The 27,490-nt window shown below is 46.1% G+C and overlaps 1 long non-coding RNA gene across 3 annotated transcripts in view; it reads left to right on the top strand.

Moving 5' to 3' along the window:
• LOC137306953 (uncharacterized) overlaps positions 1–26,691 on the top strand; it is a 225,362-nt gene extending 198,671 nt beyond the window's left edge. For all 3 annotated transcript variants that reach the window (XR_010958971.1, XR_010958973.1, XR_010958974.1), the window contains exon 4: positions 25,766–26,691. This is a non-coding gene — a long non-coding RNA (uncharacterized lncRNA). The remainder of the gene's footprint in view (positions 1–25,765) is intronic.
• The last annotated feature ends 799 nt before the right edge of the window (positions 26,692–27,490 follow it).

Raw genomic sequence — 27,490 nt, 5'->3', positions numbered from 1 at the left:
CACTTGATGCCGAAACAAGCTGCCTGAAGTGGGAAAGGATTCTATTCTCCGAGCCCTCACCTCGATGAATACAAAAAAGTAGAGAAAAAACAACAATTTTCATTAATAACAGATTCTCTGTTAGTAAATTTTATACAAAGATACAATTGAGACAATTGGCAAGAGACCCGGGGGTGGGAGAATGTGAATTTTTTTTACGCAACGAGTTGTTACGATCTGGAATGCAATGCCTGAAAGAATGATGGAAGCAGATTCAAAAGTAACTTTCAAAAGGGAATTTGATATATACTGGAAAAGGAAAAATTTGCAGGGCTATGGGGAAAGAGCAGAGGAGTGGGAACAATTGGATAGCTCTTTCAGAGAGCCGGCATAGACATGATGGGCTGAATGGCCTCTTTCTGTGCTGTAAGATTCTATGACAAAGAAACCATCTGTCTCCATTTGTCTGCCTGCTGCCGAGATTGGAACAGATGATCCAATAGACCCAGGTGCAGAAACATCTGCATCTCTAAGTTGAGCCACTTTTCACTTGTTGAAAGGTCCAGAGATCTCTAAGGGGCTATGGTATGAATGGGCAGCGATGGCCTTGCATATGAACCAAAGCAGTCTTGTGGCACCTAGTCACTGACACAATGTTCTATCTCTCACCCAGGTTTGCTTTCAAAGACATTCTGGAATGACACACAACAACCAGCAGTAATTAATTGCATATTTTATTTGCGCTGCAGTTAAATACCATAATATTGCCCCATGGTGATTGGGCTTGGTGAGAGAAATTCGGAACAATGGGGGAAGATTTGCTCTGTGACTACATGCAGCAAAATCACAAACCTGCTCAGAAAGAATACATTTATGCTTTCTCTACACATAGTGCACCAAGGAACTCTTCCCCCAATAACAATTTAGATAGAAAACATTCCCCTTTCCTTGTGTAATGGTCCCTTTTAATAATCAGAAGCAGAGTTAAATGAGGAAATAAGTAAACATTTTAATTTGGGGACTTCATGGAAGGTAAAATCAATCCTTCTTGAACCGTTGTTGAAACAGAGTCCATCAATTTTTCTAAAAGGGAATCAGATAGTTGCTTGACGAGAAATATTAAAGGCCTCCCACCTTGCACCCTCTGTAAACTGGAGCTCGTCCAAAACTCTGCTGCCCGTATCCTAACTCGCACCAAGTCCTGTTCACCCATCACCCTGTGCTCACTGACCTACATTGGCTCCCGGTCCGGGAACGCCTCGATTTTAAAATTCTCATCCTCATGTTCTCATTCTCATCCTTGTGCATCCCCGATTTTAATCACTCCACCATTGGCGGGAGTGCCTGCAGCTGCCTAGGTCCTAATCTCTGGAATTCCCTCCCTAAACCTCTCTGCCTCTCTATCTCTCTCTCCTCCTTTAAGACGCTCCTTAAAACCTATCTCTTTGACCAAGCTTTGGGTCACCTGTCCTAATATCTCCTTATGTGGCTCGGTGTCAAATTTTGTGTGATAATCGCTCCTGTGAAGCACCATTGAGACATTTCACTACGTTAAAGGCGCTGTATAAATGCATGTTGCTGTTGTAATCCACTGCATCACCAGGTCTCTATCTCACAATTGCTTTTTTTCTAAATCTTTCGGGATTTCATTGTTAGCTCATGAATCTAAAACAGCTTGGCACATGTGGTTGAATTGTTGCTACTGAAGGACCCTTATGACCTGCATCTCTTTTAAAAATTGAATTATGGCTAACTTTCACATCACACAGTCTGGCTCAGCAATTCGTCCAGTCTTTGAATGATACTTGCCGATTGAGGAAAAATATCATTTTTTGTATAATTACTTTTTATTAGTGTTCATCAATCTGAGAGATTGGGGATGGATTATTTCTTCACTTTTATATCCAGTGTCAGCACCAAATACTCACGGTCAGGTATGGCACAGCCACCTATGGAGTGAAGCTTCTTCGACGTCGTCCGAACAATGTTCCTCAGCCCGCAAACTCAGAGCAGAGCCCCCTGCTGAGCCAATGAGACATTTCCATTCCCAACCATCCCAGTAGACTTTAAGTGCGATTGTGCCAAATCATGGGAAGTTTTGTCCAGCTTACTAGGATGTAGATCGCTCCGGCCCAAAACCCATTTCAGTTGTGGCCTCTACAGCTGTCAACGGGAGGAAACATTCAGCCTTTCAGCCGAGGGCGGATCAAAGACAGATCCCAGAGGTGAAAGGTCAGTGCACAAATCCACTGCACCACCCAGTTCCTGAGTGAGAGGAAAAGATGTTAAAATGAATCATCTATTTAGTCCACTCTTTGATGCTCTTGCTTTTAAAAAGAAACCGTGCCCTATTTATTAGAGAAATAATCGAATTATGGACAGTGAGAAGGAACTAAACTGCAGTAATCTTTTCCCCACAACAAATATAAGCCCCTATTTTAACCTGGTGGGGGGGGGGGGGGGAGGGGAGTGCGGTGTGTAGAGGTCAGGGAGGGCGGGAAGTACCCATGACCTTACCGGTGTAAGGCCCGGGGCCATTTTAACTCCCAGGGCCTCGTTACCATCTTCCAGAATGAACTGCTGCCTGAACCCAGCGGGACTGAGGTGGTTGCCAGTGGACGGGAGTAGAATTCCGCGTGGCAGGAGACCGCGTTGGGGGCCCGAGGAAACGGTTCCCAGCACTGAGGTGAGGGGGGGAGGGGCGATTAGGGAAGCCCGGGACAGGGCAGGCCCAAGGTCGCCTTGTGGAGCCTGGAAGAGAGCATTCTTCCCTCAAGCAACATCACCAAAAGCAAATTAACTGATCTCATTGGTGTTTGTGAGACCTTGCTGTGCGCAAAATGCTGCGTTTGCCTATATACAGTGTCCAAGTTTCAATTATGTACGTCAATAGTTCCTTCCACAATTTATGGCAATTTTTATGGTTCCTGTACTGCTTTGGTATGTTGTTTCATTAAAATTGCTATTTTGTACAGGCCAAACATGGAGCCCGGGACCCAAACAAGTGCCTCCCCCTCAAAAGACAACAGCACTGGTTGGCCGACCCAAATCATTTAAAAGTAAAATAACAAAATCAAATCAAAATGGTAAAGTCAGGGAAAGTTCAACCATGCTGAAGGGCTCCTTCTTTATGTCGGCCAGTAGAATGCAAACTGCCATAAACAGGTTTGTAGAATGGGCAGATAGATGTCACATGACATTTAATGTCGACAAACGTAAAGTGATGCATTTTGGGAAGAAGAATAAGGTGAGGAAACGTACATCAAAAGAACAAAAAAAAGACTATTTATTCCTACAACGCCTTTCACAACCTCAGGACATCCCAAAGCGCTTTACAGCCAATGAAGTGCTTTTGAAGTGCAGTCACTGTTGTAATGTAGGAAACGTGGCAGCCAATTTGTGCACAGCAAGATCCCACAAATTGCAATAAGTTAATGACCAGATGATCTGTTTTTAGTGGTGTTGGTTGAGGGATAAATATTGCCGAGGACACTGGGGAGAACTCCCTTCCTCTTCTTCGAAATATTGTCATGGGATCTTCTACATCCACCTCTTCAGGTAGCTCTTTCAGAGAGCAGGCCCAGACACGATGGGTTAAATGGCCTCCTTCTGTGCTGTAAGATTCTACCATTCTATTTTATGATAACAGAAGTCAATTACATAGAGGTTATAGCACAGAAACAGGCCATTGTGCCAGTGTTTATACGCCACACAAGCCTCCTCCCACTCTATTTACTTAATTTCACCCTATCAACATAATTTTCTATTCCTTTCTCCCCCATTCCATCCACCTCAAACATTCACTCCCTCCACCACCGGCGCACTGTGTCTGCAGTGTGTATTACCTATAAGACGCACTGCAGCAACTTGCCAAGGCTTCATTGACAGCACCTCCCAAACCTGCAACCTCTACCACCTAGAAGGAGATGGTGCATGGGAACACCATCACCTCCACGTTCCCCTCCAAATCACACACCATCCTGACTTATCACCGTTCCTTCATCGTAGCTGGGTCAAAATCCTGGAACTCCCTACCTAACAACACTGTGGGAGAACCTTCACCACATGGACTGCAGCGGTTGAAGAAGGCGGCTCACCACCACCTTCTCAAGGGCAATTAGGAATGGGCAATAAATGCCGGCCTTGCCAGCGACCCCCATATCCCAAGAATGAATTTTTTAAAATGTACTTATCTGGCTTCCCCTTAAATGCATCTATGCTATTCACCTCAACTACTCCTTGTGGTAGCGAGTTCTATATTCTCACCACTCTCTGAATAAAGAAGATTCCTCTGAATTATTTATTATATTTATTAGTGACTATCTTATATTTATGGCCCCTAGTTTTAGACTCCCACATAAGTGGAAACATTTTCTCTATGTCTACCCTATCAAACCCTTTCATAATTTTAAAGACCTCTATCAGGTCACCTCTCAGTCTTTCCTGGTAGTTGTAACCTCTCAGTTCTGTTATCATCCTTGTAAATCTATTTTTGCACTTCCTCCAGTACTTCTGTATCCTTTTTTGTAATATGGAGACCAGAACTGTGCACAGTACTCTAAATGTGGTCTAACCAAGGTTCTGTATAAGTTCAACATAACCTCTTTGCTTTTGAATTCTAGTAATTCATTGTACACGAAGTGCTTTGAGAGGTTTCTGAGAGATGTGGTAAGGTGCTTTATCAATGCAAGTCTGTCCTTTTTAGCCAGCCTACTCCAGTAACTTCCTCCCAAGAAAGCTTGAAATGGAACCACTTTGTACTGAGAACAACTTTGAAATAAATAAACTGCTTTTCACAGCATCTGCTACTGCAAGCAATTCTGATTAGGAAGCGCTGTCATCACTTTGAACTGATTTAGTTGTAGATTAAGTTGAACGGGAAAATACACGTAGACTCTCATAAGAATAATCTACACAAAAGCAATGGACAATCTGTGCGAATTATACAGGTTCCTTCTTTGTATTTTAACTCTAGGATTTGGACCTCATGATATTCTGCATAGAAATAAACTACACAACAAACAGTGGACTGCCTGTGCGAACTGTGAGGGCGACACAGTAGGTCGGTGTGTTTGTGTGGTAGGATACAAGGGGTGCCCCAGTGATCGCCTGAATGGAGGGCTGATTTTCTCTGTGAGCTACATGTAGCCGAATCGTAAAGTGCTTCTTTATAAACTGGTTTACAATCTCAGTACGTTGAGGAAATCTTCTCCCGTGGGGAGTTTCTGGTCGCAGAGCAGGGGGATGATGATTGGATGCGGTCGTTTATTCCTCAGGAGGGAGAGTGGTGTCAGAGGGACGGTCACTCTCACCTGTCCTCTAGCACTTCAGGGTGCTGGGTACAGAGCAACTGCCCTGGAAGCAAGTTGCCTGCTTTCTCACCAAATAATGATGGGTGGTGCAGGGGGCTGAGCAAGTATGGAATGGCGACACCGAGGGATGCAGACCGAAGGGTTTGGCCTTGGTGAGCAGCAGATTCAGGATCAAGAAGTTGGGTGCCGAGTTTCTTTTGAGAACCGAACAGGCTGTCTTCAATGTTGCCAATGTGAATTCCATCCCTCCTTCCCTAAAGATGCTGGCTCGTGGCGCAGCAGCTCTCCAGCACCTCACCTGAGTGGCCATTCTTCAGAGGACAGCCTAGGCGGTGGCTGTCAAGCAGGCTGTTCGGCTGGGAGAGGCTCTCACAGGCGGAGCCCAATCTTCACTCGGCATTCCACATACATGCATTTTACAGCAGGGCTCAATGGGTAGCAATCAGGAGTGGGATCCCAGGAGTTTTTCTCCCTTCCCTAGCCCAAGAATGCTGAGACTTAAGTATAGCGTGCTTACAACCATCTTAGCTGAGATCAGCAGGCTCATTTCACACCAGTGATTGAATCTGGGACTTTCCTAGTCCATGTGACTCATAGATGATGAATTTGCCTGTAATCTCCTGACTAACAATCTCTTTTTAATACCATAGGTCCTGTCATTTACCATCAGATTGTGTGCTATAAGATCAGACATTTTTGTCCTACATTAAACAGCATTGCTCTCACCTTTAAACAGCAGCAGAGCACTCGAACCTCAACATGTTCAGGCTTGAACAGACACGTCGCAGAGGGGACCTAATAGAGGTATACAAGGATACTTGACAGGATAGTGAAAGTGTTCTCGAACCATGTCTCAGATACATTAGGGCAACAGGAAAAGTGGTCACAGGTTCAGGACTATGCAGGGCATGTTTAGGGCAAAGGCAGAGGGAAAATTCCTTTACACAGAGGGTGATGAACATCTGGAACGGGTTGCTAGGAAGGGTGGTGGAGACCAGCACACTGGACTCATTGACGAAGCAGCTGGACGCCGTAATGGGAAGATGGTAGGCTCGGTATTCCGGAAGGAGATATGATGGGCTGAAGGGCCTCCGTCATCCAAACCCTGCCTTGTGATCAGACGAACAAGCAATCCGTTTACATCAGGACAGTGTGAACTGGATCAACGTTTCTGCAGGATTTGACTTCCATGTCCAAGATTTTTTTTTTGAGATTCTCTGAAACAATCCAGAAGTTACAATCCCGGCTACTTTCATCCCAACAGTTTAACTTGTGAGTCCCCTCACACTTCCAGGGAATGCGACTAATTAAGGAGTAGCTTCAGTTAATAACAGCTTTCTCAATGTTCATTAATTTTAATAAAGCAAACTGCGGGGAGGGGGTGCAGGAAGAGGAGGTGTAATCCAATTTATTTTCTTTATTCATTCTCAGGATGTGGGCATTGATGGCAAGGCCGGCATTTATTGCCCATCCCCAGTTGCCTTGACTGAGTGGCTTGCTTGGCCACTTCAGAGAGCAGTTAAGAGTCAACCATGTTGGTGTGAGACTAGAATCACGTATAGGTCCAGACCGGGTAAGGACGGCAGGTTTCCTTTCCTAAAGGACGCCAATGAACCAATTGGGTTTTACAACAATCCAATAGCTTTTTATTTCCAGATTTTTTTTTAGAAACAAATTCAAATTCTCAAATTGCCATGTTGGGATTTGAACTCATGCTCCCTGGATTATTGGTCCAGTAACATGCCCACTACGCTACCGGGCCTCGAAATCCAGATTTGAAAAAATGACCAGAGAAAAGGAGCAAAGCAAACTCAGCAGAAGGATTTGTGCCTTCACATCGAGTAAGAAACACCCCAGATCACTGACACTTAAAGATGGCATCACTGAGCCAGTCTCCTCCACCCCCTGTTTCTACCGTGTTCCTCCCTCCACCATCACCCCAGTTATTCTCCTCTCACCCCTCACATGACCCTGGTTATTCACCCCTCACATGACCCTGGTTATTCTCCTCTCACCCCTCACATGACCCTGGTTATTCACCCCTCACCCCTCACATGACCCTGGTTATTCACCCCTCACATGACCCTGGTTATTCTCCTCTCACCCCTCACATGACCCTGGTTATTCACCCCTCACCCCTCACATGACCCTGGTTATTCACCCCTCACATGACCCTGGTTATTCTCCTCTCACCCCTCACATGACCCTGGTTATTCACCCCTCACATGACCCTGGTTATTCTCCTCTCACCCCTCACATGACCCTGGTTATTCACCCCTCACCCCTCACATGACCCTGGTTATTCACCTCTCACCCCTCACATGACCCTGGTTATTCACCCCTCACATGACCCTGGTTATTCTCCTCTCACCCTTCACATGACCCTGGTTATTCTCCTCACCCCTCACATGACCCTGGTTATTCACCCCTCACCCCTCACATGACCCTGGTTATTCTCCTCTCACCCTTCACATGACCCTGGTTATTCTCCTCACCCCTCACATGACCCTGGTTATTCACCCCTCACCCCTCACATGACCCTGGTTATTCTCCTCTCGCCCCTCACATGACCCTGGTTATTCACCCCTCACATGACCCTGGTTATTCACCTCTCGCCCCTCACATGACCCTGGTTATTCACCCCTCACATGACCCTGGTTATTCACCTCTCGCCCCTCACATGACCCTGGTTATTCACCCCTCACATGACCCTGGTTATTCACCCCTCACATGACCCTGGTTATTCTCCTCTCACCCCTCACATGACCCTGGTTATTCACCCCTCACATGACCCTGGTTATTCACCCCTCACATGACCCTGGTTATTCACCTCTCGCCCCTCACATGACCCTGGTTATTCACCCCTCACCCCTCACATGACCCTGGTTATTCACCCCTCACATGACCCTGGTTATTCACCCCTCACCCCTCACATGACCCTGGTTATTCACCCCTCACATAACCCTGGTTATTCACCTCTCGCCCCTCACATGACCCTGGTTATTCACCCCTCACATGACCCTGGTTATTCTCCTCTCACCCTTCACATGACCCTGGTTATTCTCCTCACCCCTCACATAACCCTGGTTATTCACCCCTCACCCCTCACATGACCCTGGTTATTCACCCCTCACATGACCCTGGTTATTCACCTCTCGCCCCTCACATGACCCTGGTTATTCACCCCTCACCCCTCACATGACCCTGGTTATTCACCCCTCACATGACCCTGGTTATTCACCCCTCACCCCTCACATGACCCTGGTTATTCACCCCTCACATGACCCTGGTTATTCACCTCTCGCCCCTCACATGACCCTGGTTATTCACCCCTCACATGACCCTGGTTATTCACCCCTCACCCCTCACATGACCCTGGTTATTCACCTCTCACATAACCCTGGTTATTCACCCCTCACCCCTCACATGACCCTGGTTATTCACCCCTCACATGACCCTGGTTATTCACCCCTCACCCCTCACATGACCCTGGTTATTCACCCCTCACATAACCCTGGTTATTCTCCTCTCACCCTTCACATGACCCTGGTTATTCACCCCTCACCCCTCACATGACCCTGGTTATTCACCCCTCACATGACCCTGGTTATTCTCCTCTCACCCCTCACATGACCCTGGTTATTCTCCTCACCCCTCACATGACCCTGGTTATTCACCCCTCACCCCTCACATGACCCTGGTTCTTCACCCCTCACATGACCCTGGTTATTCTCCTCTCACCCTTCACATGACCCTGGTTATTCACCCCTCACCCCTCACATGACCCTGGTTATTCACCCCTCACATGACCCTGGTTATTCTCCTCTCACCCCTCACATGACCCTGGTTATTCTCCTCACCCCTCACATGACCCTGGTTATTCACCCCTCACCCCTCACATGACCCTGGTTCTTCACCCCTCACATGACCCTGGTTATTCTCCTCTCACCCTTCACATGACCCTGGTTATTCACCCCTCACCCCTCACATGACCCTGGTTATTCACCCCTCACATGACCCTGGTTATTCTCCTCTCACCCCTCACATGACCCTGGTTATTCTCCTCTCACCCTTCACATGACCCTGGTTATTCACCCCTCACCCCTCACATGACCCTGGTTCTTCACCCCTCACATGACCCTGGTTATTCACCCCTCACCCTTCACATGACCCTGGTTATTCACCCCTCACCCTTCACATGACCCTGGTTATTCACCCCTCACCCTTCACATGACCCTGGTTATCCTTCTCTCACCCCTCACATGACTCTGTCTGCTCTTCTCTTCCCCTCACATGACTCTGCCAGGACTCTTAACCCCCTCACGTGCCCCTATTTGTTTCTACCCTGTTCCCCACTGGTCCAGAGTTTGGGGTGGGCAAATGTTTTTAACTACAGATACCCCCCACCCCCCGGCTGTAATTTTCGACACAGCTCTTAAAAGGGCTCATACCCATGACACCATAGAGCTGTTCCTCAAAGAAGGAGAATGCTGCACCCAAAGAGTTAACCAAACGTTAATTTTTTTCACCACATGCCATCTGGGCAACAGGAAGCACTCGCATGCTGATTGCAGTTAAAATAATACTTCGCAAACGGGGGAACAATTGGTGGTGAGTGGATGTTTCGGAGGCTGCTCTGCTGACTTGCCTTTTCTCTCTGCCTGTTAACAGCTGAGGAGCTTACAGGAAAGAGGAACTGGCCTGGCTGAATACAATCCACTTATCTCTGCCGTGCCGTTATTATCAAACACCAGTGCCATGGGAATTCCTGGCACCAAATCAGCGGTGAACCTTTTCCAACTCCAGCAAATCATTACCCACTCCGGGAAGATAAATACTTTATGAATAGGCCTTAAACAATATTATCATCAGACTGACTCGGTTCAACTATCATTGAGTGAGAAAATATTGTGGTTTAGCCAATGAAGGGTTTCTTTGAGGGAGAAAAATTCCATTATTTTACTCTTCACTTCTAACTGCATTGAAATTAAAAATGAAAATTAAATGGTTTATCACGTAATCATGCATATGGAATTGGAGGCAAATGAGAACTGGGACAACCCAAGCTGGCATCTCCGGCCTTTCAGATATTCAGGGAGGCTCCTACTTCAATGCTTCATGTCCGAGGAGATAGCTGAAGGAACGTTTACAGACTTGCCAACTCAGCACTGAGCGTCCCTGCCACTACCCAGTGCAGAATTCAGCCATCCAGACCAGCAAGTTCTCAGGTTTGTTTCTTGCTCTCCAATTAGCTTCAGTGCCCTGAGGAAAGAAAAGAAACGCAGCCAGGCTTCCCAGTGCTGATCACAATCGAGCGCTCCCTGCTGCAATGCCCATGTGCGTAGATGTCAGCGAAGGACAGGATCAGGCTGGTCTGTGTTACTCTCAATTACCCTGCCGGTACCTCAATTTTTTTTTATTCGTTCATGGGATGTGGGCGTCGCTGGCGAGGTCAGCATTTATTGCCTATCCCGAATTGCCCTTGAGAAGGTGGTGGTGAGCTGCCTTCTTGAACCGCTGCAGTCCGTGTGGTGAAGGTTCTCCCACAGTGCTGTTAGGAAGGGAGTTCCAGGATTTTGACCCAGTGACGATGAAGGAACGGCGATATATGTCCATGTCAGGATGGTGTGTGACTTGGAGGGGAACGTGCAGGTGGTGTTGTTCCCATGTGCCTGCTGCCCTTGTCCTTCCAGGTGGTAGAGGTCGCGGGTTTGGGAGGTGCTGTCGAAGAAGCCTTGGCGAGTTGCTGCAGTGCATCCTGTGGATGGTACACACTGCAGCCACAGTGCGCCGGTGGTGAAGGGAGTGAATGTTTAGGATGATGGATGGGGTGCCAATCAAGCGGGCTGCTTTGTCCTGGATGGTGTCGAGCTTCTTGAGTGTTGTTGGAGCTGCATTCATCCAGGCAAGTGGAGAGTATTCCATCACACTCCTGACTTGTGCCTTGTAGATGGTAGAAAGGCTTTGGGGAGTCAGGAGGTGAGTCACTCGCCGCAGAATACCCAGCCTCTGACCTGCTCTTGTAGCCACAGTATTTATGTGGCTGGTCCAGTTAAGTTTCTGGTCAATGGTGACCCCCAGGATGTTGATGGTGGGGGATTCGGCGATGGTAATGCCGTTGAATGTCAAGGGGAGGTGGTTAGACTCTCTCTTGTTGGAGATGGTCATTGCCTGGCACTTGTCTGGCGCGAATGTTACCTGCCACTTATCAGCCCAAGCCTGGATGTTGTCCAGGTCTTGCTGCATGTGGCACAGACTGCTTCATTATCTGAGGGGTTGCGAATGGAACTGAACACTGTGCAATCATCAGCGAACATCCCCATTTCTGACCTTATGATGGAGGGAAGGTCATTGATGAAGCAGCTGAAGATGGTTGGGCCTAGGACACTGCCCTGAGGAACTCCTGCAGCAATGTCCTGGGGCTGAGATGATTGGCCTCCAACAATCACTACTATCTTTCTTTGTGCTGGGTATGACTCCAGCCACTGGAGAGTTTTCCCCCTCATTCCCATTGACTTCAATTTTACTAGGGCTCCTTGGTGCTGCACTCGGTCAAATGCTGACTTGATGTCAAGGGCAGTCACTCTCACCTCACCTCTGGAATTCAGCTCTTTTGTCCATGTTTGGACCAAGGCTGTAATGAGGTCTGGAGCCGAGTGGTCCTGGTGGAACCCAAACTGAGCATCGGTGAGCAGGTTATTGGTGAGTAAGTGCCGCTTGATAGCACTGTCGAAGACACCTTCCGTCACTTTGCTGATGATTGAGAGTAGACTGATGGGGCGGTAATTGGCCAGATTGGATTTGTCCTGCTTTTCGTGGACAGGACATACCTGGGCAATTTTCCACATTGTCGGGTAGATGCCAGTGTTGTAGCTGTACTGGAACAGCTTGGCTAGAGGCGCAGCTAGTTCTGGAGCACAAGTCTTCAGCACTATAGCCGGGATGTTATCAGGGCCCATAGCCTTTGCTGTATCCAGTGCACTCAGCCGTTTCTTGATATCACGTGGAGTGAATCGAATTGGCTGAAGACTGGCTTCTGTGATGGTGGGGATATCGGGAGGAGGCTGAGATGGATCATCTACTCGGCACTTCTGGCTGAAGACGGTTGCAAATGCTTCAGCCTTGTCTTTTACACTCACGTGCTGGACTCCGCCATCATTGAGGATGGGGATGTTCACGGAGCCTCCTCCTCTCGTTAGTTGTTTAATTGTCCACCACCATTCACGACTGGATGTGGCAGGACTGCAGAGCTTTGATCTGATCCATTGGTTGTGGAATCGCTTAGCTCTGTCTATAGGATGTTGCTTCCGCTGTTTAGCATGCATGTAGTCCTGTGTTGTAGGTTCATCAGGTTGCCACCTCATTTTTAGGTACACCTGGTGCTGCTCCTGGCATGCTCTTCTACACTCCTCATTGAACCAGGGTTGATCCCCTGGCTTGTTGGTAATGGTAGAGTGAGGAATATGCCGGGCCATGAGGTTACAGATTGTGCTCGAATACAATTCTGCTGCTGCTGATGGCCCACAGCGCCTCATGGATGCCCAGTTTTGAGCTGCTCGATCTGTTCTGAATCTATCCCATTTAGCACGGTGGTAGTGCCACACAACACGTTGGATGGTGCCCTCAGTGCGAAGATGGGACTTTGTCTCCACGAGGACTGTGCGGTGGTCACTCCTACCAATACTGTCATGGACAGATGCATCTGCGACAGGTAGATTGGTGAGGACGAGGTCAAGTAAGTTTTTCCTTCGTATTGGTTCGCTCACCACCTGCCGCAGGCCCAGTCTAGCAGCTATGTCCTTCAGGACTCGGCCAGCTCGGTCAGTAGTGGTGCTACCGAGCCACTCTTGGTGATGGGCATTGAAGTCCCCCACCCAGAGTACATTCTGTGCCCTTGCTACCCTCAGTGCTTCCTCCAAGTGGTGCTCAACATGGAGGAGGACTGATTCATCAGCTGAGGGAGGACAGTAGGTGGTAATCAGCAGGAGGTTTCCTTGCCCATGTTTGACCTGATGCCAGTCGATTTCATGGGGTCCAGAGTCAATGTTGAGGACTCCCAGGAACACTCCCTCCTGACTGTATATCACTGTACCGCCACCTCTGGTGGGTCTGTCCTGCCGGTGGGACAGGACATACCCAGGGATGGTGATGGAAGAGTCTGGGACGTTGACTGAAAGGTATGATTCTGTGAGTATGGCTATGTCAAGCTGTTGCTTGACTCGTCTGTGGGACAGCTCACCCACTTTTGGCACAAGTCCCCAGATGTTAGTGAGGAGGACTTTGCAGGGTCAACTGGGCTTGGTTTGCCTTTGTCGTGTCCAGTGGTCCGTTCGGTTTTATTCTTATTGTGACTTTCTGTAGTGAGGTTGTGCAACTAAGTGGCTTGCTGGGCCATTTCAGAATCAACCCATTGCTGTGGGTCTGGAGTCACATATAGGCCAGACCGGGTAAGGACGGCAGGTTTCCTTCCCTAAAGGGCATTAGTGAACCAGATGGGTTTTTACGACACTCCGGTAGTTTCATGGCCACCATTACTGATTCTAGTTTTTTTTTAAATTCCAGATTTTATTTAATTAATTGAATTAAAATTCCCCAGCTGCCATGTCAGGATTTGAACTCATGACTCTGGATTATTCGTCCAGTAACATAACCACGATGCTACCATACCCGATTTCTAAGGTTACACTTGTAGAATTGCCACTTAGGAAAGGTGCTGGGGAGTAGTCTCTGCCCATGGAATTCATTAAAGGGACCAACAATGTCAGGAGAAAAGGGAAGAAAATTGGAGGGAGGGGGGAGCAAAAAATCAAAGGGAGATCTGATCCCTCCCGGTCATCCCCTCCCTCCCGATCCCTGCCTCCCTCTCACTCTCACTCTCCCGATCACCCCTCCACCCTCCCGATCTCTTCCCTCCTCCCCCCATTCCCCGCCTCCCTCCCGATCTCTCCACCCCCCGGCTCCTGGTCAACCTCCTCCCTCCCGATCGCTTCCCCCCCCTCTCCCAGGACGTACCTGAGAGCCTCTGTTGGCAACGCAGCGGCCCGTAATTGAAATGCTCTTTCCCGGTGAGCTGCCTGGGGACGCCCAGCAGGCATCTGCAGTTCACCGGTCTCGTGTAAATGGGGCCCAATATCAGGTTGGCCTTGGGCCTACGCTTTCCAGTGCAGGGATCGTTAGCGTCGGCGGCAGGCGTGAACCAATTTCTAGGCCAGCAATTCAGGCGAGGCAGGTTTAATGGTGACGCCCACCATAGAGGAAATCTTAGATGTGATACAAGGCTCTTGGCATCACTTGTAAGTCCGTCCTTAATGCAATGACACTGCAGCCAGGAGTGGGACTTTTAACCCACAACCTCCTAACTTAGAGGCGAGGGTGCTACCCACTGAGCCACAGCTCACATTGCTGCCATGCTCTTTGTTTAACCCATGCAAGCAGCATTTTCCTTCTATACTTCAGCACGATGTAAATCCATGCTGCTTCATATCGCAGGTGCTGGCAGTCAGGTGATGCAGCTCTCACTAAACATCGCCCTGCTTCATTTTTCAACTCTGAAACTATTGAGTGACTTTTTTTAAGGTTTCTTTTTTTGGGTCACCTCCTTCAACTCCACCTGCACTACACACTGGCCTCTGGCTGAGAGTACAGAGGGGTGACCTATAACCTGTGACAAACTCTCAGCCAATGCCACTCCATAGCAGGCCTGTGGAAGGTGTGTGACTGGACTGCTATATTTCCCTTCCCCTCTGGGTGGAAGTGTCATTCACAATGCCTGCATGCACCCAGTGCCCTGGCCATTGATCAGAAACTGGCCACTTAAGGGAATCACAAGCCTGATTCCCCACTCTGAGGAATAGCACATCAGTCAACCATCCATCTTACCTCGAGCCCCCTTTTAATCGTTAAAAAAATTGAACAGAGACTTAATAGACTAGCCTGTGGGTATCTGTTAACGTTTTAATTCCAGGGTATTTTCAGACGAGTAAATATCACTTGAGGTCTGACTCAAATTTGGCAGAGAATGATGGTTTTTCAATCTATTTCAGTTACATCTATTCCTGGACTCAATAGGCTTTCTACTCTACCCCCACCCCCTCCCCCAATCATGCTGATTTTTGGGGGGAATCTGGGGCAAGCGGTGTAGAAAGGTACTCAGGGACTTGCTCTGTCTTGTCCCCACCTCTTCCTACCTAACCTCCCCTCCCCCCCGCAATTTCCTGGTGCCTGTGCCTGGCAGTGGAGAGTACACCTGCCCATATGTTGTTGGGCATATGCCAATGGCATGCAAATCAGTGAAATACGTCCTCCTGTGTGTTTCCTGTGATTTGAATATTGGATGTACGGGTTGCCTGGACTCAATGGGCCGAATGGCCTCCTTCCGTGTTGTATCCTTTCTTTGATTCTATGATTCTATGTCCAGCCTTCTCCCGACAGAGGTGGGGGCCCAGGGATTGTTTTTTTTGCATATGGACCCCAGAGGAAGGTCAGTTAGGCTTAGAGTCACATCTCTGTGGTAGATGGATGTATCACCCCTCCCCTCCCAAGTGCCCCCCAAATAAGGAATGGGGTAGAAAATCAAGGCCCATTACTCTAAATGCCATAGTGGCGATGCCACATGGCACCTCATGCCCCCCCCCCCCCCGCAACACCACACATTTTCCACCCAAGAGAATGGACAGGTGACCTGATTCTGGGCCTCTGCCAATGCCAGTCACAGATGTTAACTCTCTCCGACTGGGGAAGTGCCTCATCTCCTGCCAGTCTAGTTAAAGACGATAAAATGGTCAGGAGGGCAGTTTTAAGGACGAATCACGTCCTCCTGAATTCCTGTGCACTGATGCATGCTGAAGCAACTCTGACTCAAAACTTAAGCTTAACCCTTAAACCACGACTACATGGCTCGAATGACTTTTCCAACAGGCTCCCATGCTGGGATTGGAGATACACAGCTGTAAAAAGCATACAGCAATAGCGAAATGCATTAATACGTTTCCTATTCCAGAGCAGTTAGCAGATAGATCAATCCTGCTCGCTACCCAGGATTGATTACCTCTGGTTAGTCAATCATAATGTGCAAATTGCATTATTTCCTAATATTATCTGCAAGTTCCTATCATCTTAAACAGCAAGACACTTAATATGCACTGACGAGTGACACACTGTTTGCCATTAACTTAATTTAACCCAACAACTTGCATTAATGTAAAAGAATGTCTCAGGGCACTTTACAAGAGGAAAGGAGGCAGTTGGGTAAGGCAGGAGGAGGAGGAACAACAATGACGACGAGGACGACACTGAAAGAACTGTTTACAAACTCAATTCTTAGGAGGCTTTTGAAAAAAGGGAAAGGGGTTTCAGTTATGTGGAGAGACTGGAGAAACTGGGATTGTTCTCCTTAGAGCAGAGAAGGTTAAGGGGAGATTTAATAGAAGTGTTCAAAATTATGAGGGGTTTTAGATAGGGAGAAACTGCTTCCACTCTCAGGGGGGTCGGTAACCAGAGGACACAGATTTTAGGTAGTTGGTAAAAAAAAATAGAAGCGAGGAGAATTTTTTTTATATGCAGTGAGTTGTTCTGATCTGGAATGGTGGTGGAAACAGATTCAATAGTAACTGTCTAAAGGGAATTGGATATATACTTGAAGGGGAAAAATTTGCAGTGTTCTGGGGAAGGAACAGAGGAGTGGGACTAATTGGTTAACTCTTTCAAAGAGCTGGCACAGGCATGATGGGCTGAATGGCTGCCTTCTCTACTGTATGATTCTATGTAGTGTGGTCAATCATATCAAATGCTGAGGGGATGTAGAGGAGGAGTACAATATGGTCTTAGTCACAAAGGATGTCACTGGTGACTTTGACCATGGTAGTGCAGAAGCCAGACTAATGGATTTGAACAGGCAATTGTGGGAGAGGTGAGATGGATTCAAGAACCTTCGAGAAGAAAGGGAGGTTAAGCATGGGGCAGTAGTTGGAGAGGACAGAGGAGTCAAGGGTGGGCTTTTTTGGGGAGAGGGGTGTTGATGGTACTTTTGAAGACCATCTGGTCATGATCAGAAGCGACCAAGAATAGGTTAAGTTGCTGTGGACCCATGTCCTCCCAATCAATGGGACCTATTTAATCATTAAATCACCAACTATTTTACTGGAAACATACATCTCTTGATTTGCAGAATAAGTTTAAAAGATATTGTAATTACTTTTTCATTTGTTTTAAGGCCTGACTTTGGAAGAGTTGAAATATTAGTCTCCTTCCTGGGACAGTACAATTTGGGGAAAAGCACTGTCAGAGAAAACAGTGTGGAAAACATTTGACCGAGAGCTTGGCAATGGCCAAAGGAGTTTTGACAGCAGTCTCCAAAAAACAGTTTGGTCCAGAGAGCGGTGGAGGCAGGGTCATTGAATATTTTAAGGCTGAGTTCGATAGATTCCTGATTAACAAGGGAGTCAAAGGTTATAGTAGGTAGACGGGAAAGTAGGGCTGAGGTCACAGTCAGATCAGCCATGATCTTATAAAATGGCAGAGCAGGCTTGAGGGGCCGAATGGCCTACTCCTGCTCTTAATTCGTATGTTTTGTACATAAGTGCAGCATATGACAAATGTGTATATGACCAACACAATTTATGTAAGTGATTCTGGTTGATGAATGTCACAATGAAGCACAGCTCTGTGACTGTTTATTTAATTTGTACAGTGAATGTTGACATGTATAACATGATTTAAGCTTTAATGATCCATCCTAAGTAAAGTCTGTTGTAATTGAGGCCTGATTGACAGAGGGGACCATAGGTTGAGTCTGTTTAGCCCCAATTACAACTTACTCATGGATCACAGCATGTCTGTTGTTGCTATTGAATTGGGCCTTAAAGACATTTGCATCTCTATCCCAGATTTTTTAGCTGCCAGGACCCTTTTTCTTTAATTGTTATGAATCCACGCACGTCACAATATTCCGTACTGAACATAGAACTGCTCTACACAAAACAGCGTGCCACACACGAGCTCTACCATTCTAACAGAAGGATTATCTGCAGTGCTGAACCGTGAATTCAGTTTGCAGTTTTAAAGCGAGCCAATCCTGTTTAAAATAACACTGCAACCTATTTCTGTCTGATCAACTGCCGTTGATTTATGAGGATAAGTGGAAACTGAACTACACTACATCCATCTGATGTGCGTCACCGGTTAGTAACATTGTTTGGTTCAGTGTAATCACTAGTTAGTGGTTAGTGCAAACGGAGGAATTTTTAGGACCTGGAAATGGTTATTGTTCCGAAAAAGCCCATTACTATTTTTTTTGCAGCTCCATTGATCTGCCTTGTCATTGTATCCACCAATGCTTCTTTATCCAGAAACACATCTAGGGGATGATTTCTGCTGTTTGCTATTTAAAGCAAAATCATAAATGTGTTCCTTGTACGTTTGCAATCTGACTATAAATAGCAAAGAATGGAACCCCTCCCCTCCCACCCCGCCTGCCCATTATCTCTTGAACCTTTTCCTCATAACTTAAATTCCTGTTGCCAAGAATTGCCTTGGTTGCTCACCTCTATATATCCTTCCTGTAATTAGGTGATGAGAACTGCACACAGTGCAACAACCGGTTAGTGGAATTGTTGGTTAGTGTGATTCAGGTGCCAGTTCCTGAGTGAGATTGTGTTAAACCCTAAGTGGACTGGTATGAGTTACTTCACCAAATACCTGAATATGACCCAAGCTGAGCATTTGAACTCCAGCTTTAAAAAGAAAAGGTGGTGACCAGGCACAGAATGGCAAAGTGAAGGGGGTGGGGATGAACATACCAATTACAATTGCCAACAGTTGTTATTCCTGAATAAAAACACATCAAGCTTTTAAGAGGTTTATACAAACCTGTCAAGTTTACCGTTGAAAAAGAGGAGTTAGTCCCAAGAATGGTCTGGTGCCTCGAGACTTTCCCAGAGAATTGTTCTGAGTTTCAGTATTAATGTAATGTGCATGATTCACAGCATTAAATAAAATTGCTGGTCATGGATATAATTAGTGCAGTGAATGGTATTGTGGGCTACAGTCCCTAACCATGAATCACTCTGTGTTTTACAAACTCGTCGATCTAATGCTGTGCAAGTGGTGACTATTTCTGTGTGTAATACTATAAAACTTAGTCAGGCACAAAAAGGTTTCAAACAACAATGATCTTTCTCTCTCTCTCTGCAATGACTTCATTCCTCTTAGCACTCCTGTACAATTTTGTATTCTCCTTCACCAACTTTAACATGAACCAGTTATATAAATTTCCATAATTTGTACATAAGGATATTCAGCTGATGAACACTGTCCAAATGTTTTCATAATCTGGTGCTTTTTTTACATTTTTTTTTACATTTGTACAATTACAGTGCCGTCCTTTGCAGAACGAGGTGGAATATTCTATCGATCTTAAAATGATAAAGCCCTCAAATACTCTTGAATCATAAAGTACAGCTACTGCTTTCCCCAACAGCCTCGTGTGCAAATGGCCAACTGAGCCATCCAGCCCAGAAGGTCCTAAATTCACTTCCTGATCTCTGCTGAGTTAGATGTTCTCAGCCAAGGCAGCAGCTGGGGTATCGACAAGTGGCCTCTCAATGCCCATGGGTTAGGGAGGAGAAAAATAAGTCAATGTTCCTGCTTCTGATTATTGTCCAGCGACTCTTATTTAAAAAGTGTGGATGTTTTGTGTGAAATCAGGATCCAACTCTGCTATAATGTCCTACACAACCACCTGCATTTATATAGCGCCTTTAACGTAGTAAAACATCCCAAGGCACTTCACAGGAGCGATTATCAAACAAAATTTGACACCGAGCCACATAAGGAGATATTAGGACAGGTGACCAAATGTTTGGTTAAAGAGGTAGGTTTTAAAGAGCATCTTAAAGGAGGAGAGGTTTAGGGAGGGAATTCCAAAGCTTAGGGCCTAGGCAGCTGAAGTCCATGTTCCCTAACTGGGCTCACACATGAAGAATAGCTATTGAGGCAAGATACTTGAGAACCACCAATGCCATGGAACCCGAACCCAAGACGAGTCACTATCCTCAGAAGATGAGGGAAAAGATCGAAGAGGCACGATTGGAGAAGCAGTAATATTATGGGTCCTCTGGCTGCTCACTCCTCAGTTAAGTTTCTTGGAAGGTGCTTCAACAGGTGAGAGTGGTAACACCTCTTCAAGAATGCATTCTAAATTCTCAATCAACCGAAACAAGCACAACAATTAGCACCTTGCACTTACACAAGTAAGGGCTGTCCAATATGTTAGCCACTAGCCACATGTGGCTAATTGGGAATCCAGATGTGGCTAATTGCAATTCTGATTAGTAAAGAAGAAATGAGTAATAGACACCGTCGTTGGGCATGTGATCTGAATACTCATAGTCACATGGCGTATGCATGTGAACTTTAACCTTTTTGTGCGTTTGTTGATTAAAGTGGTAAGATGAAAAGCAGAGTGTGCGAGTGTTTGATTGTTGAGAGCTTTGCTTCCTTGGTTATTGAATGGTGGTAGATGTTATGAAAATATACACGTGTGAAGTACATTGCCCTGTGTTCTGTGTAAGACGTTTTCTACGAAAATTAGTGAGTGGGGCTAAAGCAAGTGTCGCCGTAACCACACCTGTGGCTGGTCACCTAGTTTCCTAAATTACAACAGTGACTATACTTCAAAAGTATTTCATTGGCCGTAAAGCGCTTTGGGACGTCCTGAAGTCGTGAAAGGCTCTATAGAAATGCAAGTCTTTCCTTCTTTTAGTCAGCGATTTCCACTGGACAACACCGATGTCGCAAAACACACCAAGGCACTTCAAGGGGGCGGGGCCGTAACAAACACCAAGCAGGAGTTAGAAGTGTTTAGGAAGGTAACCAAAGGCATGGTTAAAGAGAGAGATTTTGAGGAGGCTGTTGAAAGCAGGGTGAGTTATAGCAAGATGCAATGATTAAGGGACAGAGTGCACATCCACGATGACCGAAGGCTGTGTCATGGTAGAAGGAGGGAGGGTACAGTAGTCTAGAATTGGAAAATGAATGGGTGTGTGCTGGAATGTAGGATGGTGGAGGTTGCAGAGACAGGGAGGGGCGAGGCCGTGGATGGATTCGTAAATGAGGATGAGGATTTCAAAACCAATATTCCAGGATACAGGAAGACAATGGAGATCAGTAAGGACAGAGGAGATAATTGAGCAGGACATGCTTCCTGTCAACAGAAAGGAGCAAAACAGGAATGTGTATCTGAGGTGAACGTAAAAATCTATCCAATCTGACTCATTGACTAAATGCTGTAGTGTATGATTCTATAGGTTCAGTGCTGGACAAAGGCACCTTGAGCCAATTAAAATGCTGGTAAAGAACATGCAAAGAATAGAAGGAAAACCAGATGTTTGGCCTAGCCATCTCGGTCTGATTGAAGTTTGTTTTTTTGGAGCTGGGGTTGAAACAAACATTGCTCCCTTCATCCTTACCCCGTATCCTTCTATTCCATCCCTAATCAGGAATCTATTTAGCCCTCCATTCCCTACTTTAGCATGGAACCTGTTGGATCATTTCTTATTGCCTTAATAGGTCCCAAGACATTCAGAGGCAGATTAAGCCTGTGACTCTCTGACCTTTCCTAAATCCTTTACAATGCAATCATTGTACTTCCCAGTACAGTATGTGATATCAATGTTTTCTCTCTTTGGGAGAGTTTGGTAAGTCTTGATTATAGTTTCCGAGAGAGACAAAACATCACTAAACAATCATTGAAAAGTGCAATCCCTGCTGTTCGTTTTCTGTTTGTTGTGTCCTGATCAAATGCTGTGTCCGATAACTTGCTGACTTTATGTTGGGCTTTTGTTGTAAGTTGCTTGAGAGAGACCATGTTGTTGAAATCCAGCTGTTGTATTCTGCGAAAGCTCTAAGTACAGCTCTGTAATTCCATACACGTCAACATTTCTATTGAATTCAGGCTGACTTCTGTTTCCAGTCTGACTATGGTTTGCGACTAATTTGTGGACAGTTTGGTAATGTTCAGCCTACCACTAAGGTGGTGAAGTTTCTACCTTGGCTGCTGTTTCTAGAGAAGGCTTGCGATGGTAATTGCATTTTTTTCTATGGCACTCACTCCTCGGAGTCAGAAGTTCGTGGGTTCAAGCCCCACGTCAGAGACTTGAGCACATAATCTTGGCTGACACTCCAGTGCAGTACTGAGGGAATGCTGCACTGTTGGAGGTGCCGTCTTTTGGATGAGATGTTAAACCCAGGCCCTGTCTACCCTCAGGTGGATGTAAAAGATCCCGTGGCACTCTTTGGAAGAAGAGTAGAGGAGTTCTCCCCGTGTCCCGGACAATATTTATCCCTCAACCAACATCACTAAAACGGATTATCTGGTCATTATCACGTTGCTGTTTGTTTGGATTAAACCTGGGACCCTCCTGAGCCTGTGGAACCATCTTTAAATGTCACAAGCTCATGGTATACCACATGGCCATGTTTCTACACGGTTATCGTCAAGTGAAATTTCAAGTAAAAACGATGAAGTAAATGTGAACGCCCCAACACAGATGCACGTCAATAAAATCTTAAAATAAAATAGCGAATGAAGAAGAACGATGCCTTTAGACCCCATTTTCTAAGCCATTCCCTAAACTTTCCAGTGACGTACATTAAGATTATGTAAAACTACCTTTCTTTATTTAACACCGAAAGGTTCAATTGTTTGCTCTCTCGTTATTCCATGAAGTCCAATGACTTATTGGAGTACCAAACCCTTCCATGGCATTCGAATTGACTGCCAGCAAAAGAACAACTAAGCAAGAGCCCCAGGCTCTAAGGTCGATGCTCTTCCAAAGCCTCTAACGTTCTTACTCCACATATGAACTCTAATGCCAGTATTCTAACCAGATCAGCATGTGTAACTACAGTATTTTAGTGTTCCCAGTGTAAATATAAAGCAGATCCTCAAATTTATTTCTTTTCTCTTCATTCTAACCATGTTTTGTTTCTACATTTTTCCAACTTGTATCACTTAGCCACCAAACTGGTCCAATGTGATGTGACATGTATACAACACGTGGACGCAGGTGAGCAGAACACACTCACAACGACTTTGCTTGTGTACTTATTTAAACGTGGCAGAGTCTTCAGTCATTTTCCCTCGCCCACCATGCGCTGGAACCCTCACCCACTGCCCCCCCCCCCCACTGTGTTACATTCTGTCCCCATCTTCAAAAGCCACCTTAAAACCTGCCTCTGCGACCATACATCCAGTTGCTTAACGTAATTATCTCCATCTCCCTGCTTATTGTCCCAACCCCTGGGACATCTTGTTATATGAAAGGCACCATATAATTGCAAATTGTTGTTTCTGAGTCTTATCAGGGTTTCCTTTCTGCGAGGAATAAGAAGACATAATCATGGGTGCATGGAATAGACTCCGAGCTAAAGCACTCAATGCTGTGTTTAAAAAAAAAAGGCTGGATGGAGATATTCGAAAGCTGTATGCCACCTGGCAGTTCCTGAGCTACTCAGACTAGGGTAAAAATCATGGCAAAGGAAGCAACCAGTTAAAGATGTATAACCGCAATAACAACTTGCATTTATATAGCGCCTTTACTGTAGTAAAACATCCCGAGGCACTTCACAGGAGCGTAATCAGACAGAGAATTGACACCGAGCCAAAGAAGATGTTAGGACAGGTGACCAGAAGCTTGGTCAAAGAGGTAGGTTTTGAGGAGCATCTCAAAGGAGGAGAGAGGGGTAGAGAGACGGAGAGATTTAGGGAGGGAATTCCAGAGCTTAGGGCCTAGGCAGCTGAAGGCACGGCCGCCAATGGTGGGGCGATGGAAATCGAGGATGCGCAAGAGGCCAGAATTGGAGGAGCACAGAGATCTCGGAGGGTTGTAGGGCTGGAGGAGGTTACAGATATAGGGAGGGGCGAGGATATGGAGGGATTTAAAACATGTATGAGAATTTTAAATTTGAGGTGGTGATGGACCAGGAGCCAATATAGGTCAGTGAGCACAGGGGTGATGGGTGAATGGGGCTTTCTCACCTTTCTTAAATAATGGAGATACATTTGCAATTTTCCAATCTAAAGGGACAATTCCTGAATCAAGAGAGCTTTGAAAGATTATGGCTAAAGCATCTGCAATTTCCTCACCTACTTCCTTTAAAACCCTGGGGTGGAAACCATCAGGTCCTGGGGATTTGTCAGTCTTTAGTGCCATTATTTTCTCTAATACTGTTTTCTTGCTTACGTTAACTTTAATGAGTTCCAGTTCTTGATTCATTATTAGTTTGCCTGGAATATCAGGTATATTATCCTCTCCCTCTATTGTGAAAGTCTGCCATTTCCTTATTTTCATTTGTAATATTACCTGCATCTGTTTCTAAAGGGTCCACATTACCCTTGACTACCCTTTTTTTTCCTTCTAATATAATTGTAAAAACGTTTTGTGTTAATCTTGATATCCCTCGCAAGTTTCTTGGAGGGGGCAGGGGAGAGGTTCTTAAGGAGACAGTTGGTAGTGGAGAAGAGAAGCCGGGGGTTATCTTTGCATTCCAGGATGATCCTGGAGTAGAGGGCCAGATAGTGCTTGATGAAGTCCAGCCTTATCTGGGGTGAATGGCTAAAGCAGACGATGTGAGGTTAGATAAGCGTTCTGGATTTTTGTTTGATATACATTTTGGGGGGGAGGCGGAGAGAAACTTTGCAGAATCTATAGATTTTTATCTACTTTTGTAAAAGTGTGGTCATAGAATAAGTAACACCAAACAGTCCAACTTTCAGACCCTGACTTTAAATGTTAAGCTTTCGCTATCTCTGCTCATATTCATAGAATTTACAGCACAGAAACAGGCCATTCGGTCCAACTGGTCCATGCCGGTGTTTATGCTCCACACGAGCCTCCTCCTTCCCTTCTTCATCTAACCCTATCAACATATCCTTCTGTTCCTTTCTCCCTCATGTGTTTATCGAGCTTCCCCTTAAATGCATCTCTGTTATTCGCCTCAACTACTCCTTGTGGTAGCGAGTTCCACATTCTCACCACTCTCTGGGTAAAGAAGTTTCTCCTGAAAACTTCAAAATACATTTGAGTGCACATGTAGAACTTTATCTATTGAACTCAACTTGAATGCAGGGCAAAGCTTTGATTTTGTGCATCAGCAAAATATTCTGTTGTAATCTGCTTCAATCAGTGAGTTAATTATTCATTTCTATGTTGGAAATTAATCATTGCCCCTTGGCTTATTTCTACCAGGATACAGTTGGGTATGTTTGAATGAATTGCCTCTGAGGTGATCTTAAATCCAGTTGGGCCTCAGCGAGGACTGTTTTTTTGCAGTATTGGTATCTCTTGCGTTGTGTTCAGAGGATGCCCTGGTGTATGTCAGGGGAAAAGGAGGAGCTGTTCCGTTGCTGATGTTTATGGTTTGAATCAATTTCAGAGTGATTACCTCAAACCATCTATTTTTAATCACTGCCTCAGGATGTGTGTGGAGCCCCAGTACCCAAACACCAAGGGTCACCACGTGCTGAGTTTCTACCTGTCCAACACACTGAGAAGGCCGGGTCTGGCCGAGCAGGCGCAGGACGTCCCGTCCAGCTGGACTGTCCCCCACCACCTGTCCCAGGTGGAGAAGTTCCTGAGGAGGAACCCCTTCGACCACAAGGCCGCCAGACAGCAGTCGGCACGGAATGTTCTGAGTCCTGCGGGGAAAGGAGAGGGTGGACTCGATCGGGCAGCTCCCCGACCAGACGGTCGATGCCATTTGGCAGAACGTCTCATCGCCAGAATCGACCAACAGACACCAGGATGTAGCCTGGATGGTGGTGAGAAAGGCCCCCCCAGTGCAGTCCTTCCAACACGCACAGAATCTCAGCGCCACCGCGAGCTGCCCTCGAGGCTGCGCTGGGGAAGAGACCATCGTCCACCTCCTGATGGACTGTCCCTTTGCGCAGAGGGTGTGGAGAGAGATGCATTGGTATCGGCCCCGGTTCATCCCCAACAGTTTGGTAACACAGGACGCCGTGCTCTACGGGCTGTTCCCCGGGACGCACACCGAGACAGACATCAACTGCTGCTGGAAGACCATCAACTCTGTGAAGGAGGCCCTTTGGTCCACCCGAAACCTGCTGGTCTCCCAGCTGAAGGAGCTGTCCATGACCAAGTGTTCCCAACTGGCACACTCAAGTCCAGGAGTACGTGCTGCAGGATGCACTGAAGTGAGGTGCAGCCTACGCAAAGGGTCGATGGGGAAAGGCCACCTTGTAAAGCCACCCCACTTTGTATTGTACAGAATGTATTAGAAGATATGTCCTGTGTTTTGAATTATAAAAACGAGATCATAGTGTGTACAATCTGCAGTGTATTGGTTCGAACTATATTGCTTGAAATTGTCTTTTTACATTGAACTGTGTGTATCTTTAAATTTTATGAAATAAAGTATATTTTGAAATATAAAAAAATTGTTTTATTCATTCCACAGATGGAAGAGATGAAAATTCTCTGTCAAAATTAGTTAAGATGTCAGCTTGGGTATCCTGTCAGCTTGATTACTGTGGGAGTAGGGTAGAAGTTTGCAGTGGTATTGTCACTACATCATTAAGATTAAGAGGTGATTTAATTGAGATGTTTAGATAATCAAAGGAGTTGATAGGGTAGATAGAGAGAAACTATTTCCTCTGGTAGGAGAGTCCAGAACAAGGGGGCATAACCTTAAAATTAGAGCTAGGCCGTTCAGGGGTGAAAGGATAGTGGAAATCTGGAACACTCTCCCCTCAAAAAGCTGTTGAGGCTGGGGGTCAGTTGGAAATTTCAAAACTGAGATTGATAGATTTTTATTAGGCAAGGGTTACTGAACCAAGGCGGGTAGATGGAGTTAAGATACAGGTCAGCCATGATCTAATTGAATGGCGGAACAGGCTCAAGGGGCTGAATGGCCTCCTCCTGTTCCTCTGTTCCTATCAGATCAATCCGAGATAGACTTGTGGGGTCCAATGGTATTTCCTGTTGCCTCAAATTCTTGTGTTCTTATTTGCTCCACCCTAAAAATGTCATTTTTTTTCTATTTCTAGTCTTATTTTGCTTTATAGAAAATAATCATGGGCTTTATGAATAGGACATAGAGTACAAGAACAAAGAGCTCATAAATTTGTACAAAGCAATGGTTACGGTTAGAGTACTCTGTGCAGTTTTGGGTATGCCATTATA

This window comes from Heptranchias perlo, chromosome X (assembly GCF_035084215.1).
Source record: "Heptranchias perlo isolate sHepPer1 chromosome X, sHepPer1.hap1, whole genome shotgun sequence".
Classification (NCBI taxonomy): Eukaryota; Metazoa; Chordata; class Chondrichthyes; order Hexanchiformes; family Hexanchidae; genus Heptranchias; species Heptranchias perlo.
This window is presented reverse-complemented; position numbering and strand designations above follow the sequence as displayed.